Source organism: Simochromis diagramma, unplaced genomic scaffold, assembly GCF_900408965.1.
Source record: "Simochromis diagramma unplaced genomic scaffold, fSimDia1.1 OVJJ01000318.1, whole genome shotgun sequence".
NCBI lineage: Eukaryota > Metazoa > Chordata > Actinopteri > Cichliformes > Cichlidae > Simochromis > Simochromis diagramma.
The window spans coordinates 68,682-73,666 of NW_024386774.1; the positions used below are offsets into that span (position 1 = coordinate 68,682).

The 4,985-nt window shown below is 42.1% G+C and overlaps 2 long non-coding RNA genes across 2 annotated transcripts; both read right to left on the minus strand.

The window, feature by feature from the left end:
- Nucleotides 1-2,592: 2,592 nt before the first annotated feature.
- Nucleotides 2,593-3,417, minus strand: LOC120720375. Its single transcript, XR_005692909.1, has 4 exons — nt 3,378-3,417; nt 3,234-3,294; nt 3,049-3,143; nt 2,593-2,613 (listed from the first exon to the last, which is right to left on the minus strand). It is a non-coding gene; the product is annotated as an uncharacterized LOC120720375 (long non-coding RNA).
- Nucleotides 3,411-3,984, minus strand: LOC120720382. The gene is made up of 3 exons (XR_005692910.1): nt 3,762-3,984; nt 3,595-3,666; nt 3,411-3,495 (listed from the first exon to the last, which is right to left on the minus strand). It is a non-coding gene; the product is annotated as an uncharacterized LOC120720382 (long non-coding RNA).
- Between the last annotated feature and the right edge of the window lie 1,001 nt (nt 3,985-4,985).

Consider the following 4,985-nt stretch of genomic DNA (forward strand, 5'->3'; position numbering starts at 1 on the left):
TTGTGTAATTTACGTGACCTAGGTCAGCGGTCTCCAACCTTTTTTGCACCACCGACCGGTTTATGCCCGACAATATTTTCACGGACCGGCCTTTAAGGTGTCGCGGATAAATACAACAAAATAAAACTAGTACCGAAAAAAGAAGATTTATTCATAACACACGTGAAAAGACCCAGGAAAACCGAGGTTAACGATAAAAACGATAACAAAATAACGCTGAAAAGCGATAAAAACCCTGAAAACCAGACATTTCACACCTGAGCCTCAACTCTCGCGGCCCGGTACCAAACGACTCACGGACCGGTACCAGTCCGAGGCCCGGGGGTTGGGGACCGCTGTTCTAGGTAGCTCTGTTTTGGAAGTTCAGTTCAAGCTAGAAATGTGCTTTGGAGTTTGTACGTGTTTTGTCTTTAGGGGCCACCACATATATTTCTATTTACATCCAGGTGACAGCAATCCATGGATGGTTTCGACATGCAAGAGGATATTTTCCCCGGTGCCCAGCGGGAGAAGACACTGCTTGCGATGTCGATTGAGGTCCTGTGGCCAGACCCCAACAGACGGCGGGATCCATGAGCCCACGTATGCACAATTGTCATGATTTTTTGTGTGTACAGTATAGTGTTTTTTCTATTACTGTATTATGTTTGTGTTTTGCTTTATCTGAATTGATGGTGCTGCAGTGGACAATATTGAGTAGGCCTATTTGCTTTTTTTGGTTGTTTGTGTCTCCTGAAAATGTGCCTTCAGAATAAACAATGACAATGAAAGACTGCAGTGTTTTATATGAAGTAGACTAGTGTGTCCCCCTGATCTGATCTGCATATGATGCAAGTATGTGTCATTTTGTCAACAGAGTTACATTTTGACAGAGGAATGTTAGGTTTTGACAGCAGAGTTTCAGTTTGGCACAGATGTGAATGGTATATTTTGATGTGTCATGTTTACTTGTGTTTAGAGTTTTGGCACAATGAGCGACGTTTTGCAAAATGTGTTCAAGCAACGGGCAAAAACTGTAACATGTTTTTCACCAAAGATTTCAGCAATTATAAAAATTCAACTCAAGCTATTCAGCTATTAGCATTCACACTGCATTTTCTACAGGAAGTACATTTTATATACCAGTTTCAGTTCAAAGTGCATTAAAAATAATAAATAATTATTAAAAATAATACCATCAATATGTTACTGCACTACACTTACTGGACTTGTGGAAGTATTTTGAGAACCATAAGAGATTCTTACAAATGTTTGAAAGAAAAAAAATCTTTAACATAGCTGGAGACTCGTGTAGAAATATGAATGAGTTTATAAAGTTTCTGTCATGGTGTGCTGTGACAGGCAGGTAGTAGGACCCAAACACAGGACTCTTACGTGGAATGAAACTTGAATCGGCAGCTTTTATTGCTGGAAACTCAGGTGGACTCAAGAAACTACAAACTAAGAAACAAGAACTAGGAAAACAAATCAGGAACTATGAACAAGAATCAAGTAAAGAACACGGAGGAGAAAAAACACCCAGCCCACTGAAAACTAAAGAAACCCCCAAAAACATGAAGAACAATCATTAAGGAACATATTTACATATTTAGAGTTACTGCAACACCAACACTGGGTCACAGCTTCAGTGTCAGTCGGTGACTTTTGGTCTGCAACAGCAGCAGAACAGACTTCTCAGTCTTTTGAAGAAGCCCTTTTTCTTCTTCTTGATCTGACGGTCTTCGGACTTCATGCTGGCTTCAGGTTCTGGAAAAGGTTCCTCAAAGGGAACATCAGGAACCGGCCCAATTTCCGAACAAGATCCTTTGATCTTTTGATCTTCGCCTTCAACACAGGATTTGGACTCGCCATAGGGTTCCTCACAGGGAGCGTCGGGCTCTGCAACACTTTCTGACAGAGCTCCTTCGATCGTATGGTCTCGAGTACTCAGACTGGATGCCCTTTCAGAAAGAAGTTCCTCACAGGGAACGTCGGGCTCTGCAACACTTTCTGACAGAGCTCCTTCGATCGTAAGGTCTCGAGTACTCAGACTGGATGCCCTTTCAGAAAGAAGTTCCTCACAGGGAACGTCGGGCTCTGCAACACTTTCTGACAGAGCTTCTTCGGCTGGTGGAACATTTGCCACTGAAAGGCCGTCAGAGGAGCGCTCACCATTTGTGCTCTTCACATCAGGACTTGAAGGGGGCTCAAAGATTTCACATATCCGGATCCTTGCTACATCAGCAATGGTCTTCAGCAACAGGGGTGCAAAGTTTGCAACTTGGATAGACAGAATTTCTTCAGGAAATTTCTGTCTAATCTCCGTCAGGATGCTGTCGACCATATCGTCTCGGATAGAGCGGGTGAAGACGGCCTGTGTTTCCATCGCCGTGAGGCTCTTGGAGACACGATCTAAAGTGGCCTTGGTGACACTGGTGGAGAGGATACTTAGACTCTGGGAGGCCATGTTTAGGAGGGGACGAGGAGGAAGCTCCCAGAAGCCCTGGAGAACGCGGGGAACTACCTCGACCACTACCTCCTGCGCGGTGAGCAGTTTGCTGTTAGGCTGTTCCTGCTGCTTCTTTTTCAGGATTTCAACGTAATCCTTCACCAGCGCTGAGGAGTTTAGGTGCTCTGTAGAAAAACATGATAAGAGTTATCTGTTAAACATATTCAAAGCATCATTTAAATATTGAAACACTGTAGCTGGACTGTTAACCCTGTAACCGCCTTTGTATCATACATGAGTTTCTGAGACCTCGATCTCATCAACATGATCAATACTTGCTATAATTTCTAAATGTTGTGGACAAAACTCTTTTTTAGTCTAAAGTTAACATTGTCGTTAACAAAAAGTTGCCAAAAACACCCAGTGTATCAAATGTGATACAAAAAATAAATACACAATAAAAGTAAATCATACACAACATGACATAGCAAAGAACTCATGTGTGGCTTTTGTTTAAAGGGTTAATAAACATCTCAGTTCCAAAGAATCTGAATTTTCTGGCTGTTTTTTGATGGGTTGGGTCTTACAGGGTTAATAACTGTATGTTACATGTGACTCACTGAAATTTAGGAGGTACGGCCTCTGGGAACTGAAGAAGCAACCTGGCTTCAAATTCAACGTCCCTCATTTTATTGCTGACGTTCACCGCCCACACCTGAAACAGAAAACACATTTACAGTGCGCTTATGTGTAAAGGTTATGTGCACGTAATGAAAAAAAAGTCTTGTGGGTTTTCTCGTCTTACCAGCCTTAGAAGAGGTTTGGCTTCCTCTTCGTCAAAATCCTCTAACTCAAACTCCCACAGCCTTCAAAAGAAAGCAAAGCAGAGGTTTTCTCTCAGCACTTACACGTCATCACAAACAGACTTTCAGGCGTGACAGTAACTCACTGCTCTCTGAGCGTCTCCCTGCTCTTCTCCACCAAAGATCTCTCAGATCTTCAGCAGTGAGGTTCGGTGGAATTAGATCTTCCTGCTGAAGTCTGAGAAACTCCGTCATTATCGCAACCTAAAAGTAAAGGAGACATTTAATCACCACCACTCTCAGGTCCTCAGAAATGACCTGATATTTTCTGTCAGCTTTGGTTTGCATGAATCTGGGTCTAACCTGAGTCCTGTAGCCCGGAAGATGCCAGCAGATCTTTAGAGCACGTTCATAAATCGGTGTGTTGAACAACACCTGTCAAAGAAATAGCAATTTAGTCATTGTTACTTTAAAACGACATCAAATTCTTCAAATTACTGAAATGCAGTAAAAGCAAAAGCGTCACATACCCTGATAGGCTTATAGATTCCTTGACTCTTTTCCATTTAAACGTGTTCAAATCAAAGTCAGGAAGAAAAACGTCAACTGCTCTCCAACGATGGCGTACGGGGGATCTGGACCTGAAAATGCTCTCAGCTCGGTGGTCTCGCACAGATGAGCTCTTTTGACAGTCTGATGTTTATTTATGAATGCAGAATTTCTTGAGCAGTCACCATGGAAACTTGATGCAGCTTCATGTTGTTAAATAAAAGTAAACACTGTGTATTTTGCACTACACTCCACTAAACTTATCATATAAGTAAATAAAGTGTGGGTTAGGTCCCTCCTGTGGAAAGAGCCACACAAACCGATGGATCAGAAAAGACAAAGTCAGCTCCAGCATGCCTTTTCATATTATGTGCCTGCTTATCTCCATTTCTTTACAGTAGATGGGAACTTTTGCAGTAAAGCAATGGCTTACAAACAGTGGACTGTGGACTAATGCAGACATCTGAAGCCTGACAGCAGCTGGTATATACACAGCTTTGGACAAACTGGCCCTTTAAACAGCCCAGAGGAAGAAGAGACCTCTGCGTTATCAGTGCAGCCTAAAGCACAATAATAATAATACTATTAATATGATTTTTAGAGCAATAATGCCCCAAATAATGAAGTCATTAATTACACATTCGTCATGCTTCACAGGAGGTCAGGAGTGACCGATGAACGTGATGCTACATTAGAGTCTGTCCTATGAGTTCAGCAGGAGGAGGTGAACCCACAGCTGGGACCAGTTCTCTAGTGGGTCCAGTATCATACTTGTGTTCATCCTGGTCTGAACCTGGTCAGAAGAACTGACTTCACTTTTGAAAATTCAATACTTATAAAAGGTAACCCCAAACAGTCTACAACGGCTGTTTTCTGTCCACCGAAGCAAATTTGATTGACGAGGTTTTTGTACCTTCACTTCTCCAAAAAGCAAATAAAGAGATTAAACAAAGATTTACTGAACGACCGTCAGAATTCCCAGAGCTAACGTAGATCGCTTTATGCTCTTGAGTCAGGAGGGATAAGAAAAGTGACTGCAAACATTGTGGAACGATTCATAGCGTTTGATTGCTTGTGTGAATGTATTAAACAGGAAACCAGGAGCTGCAGAAACCCAGTAATGCTGAAGACGCATGCGTGTGCGTTTATTACAGGTTTTTCTGAATGCAAATCTTTAGATCTTTGTTAGAAAAGCAAAGTCTTGA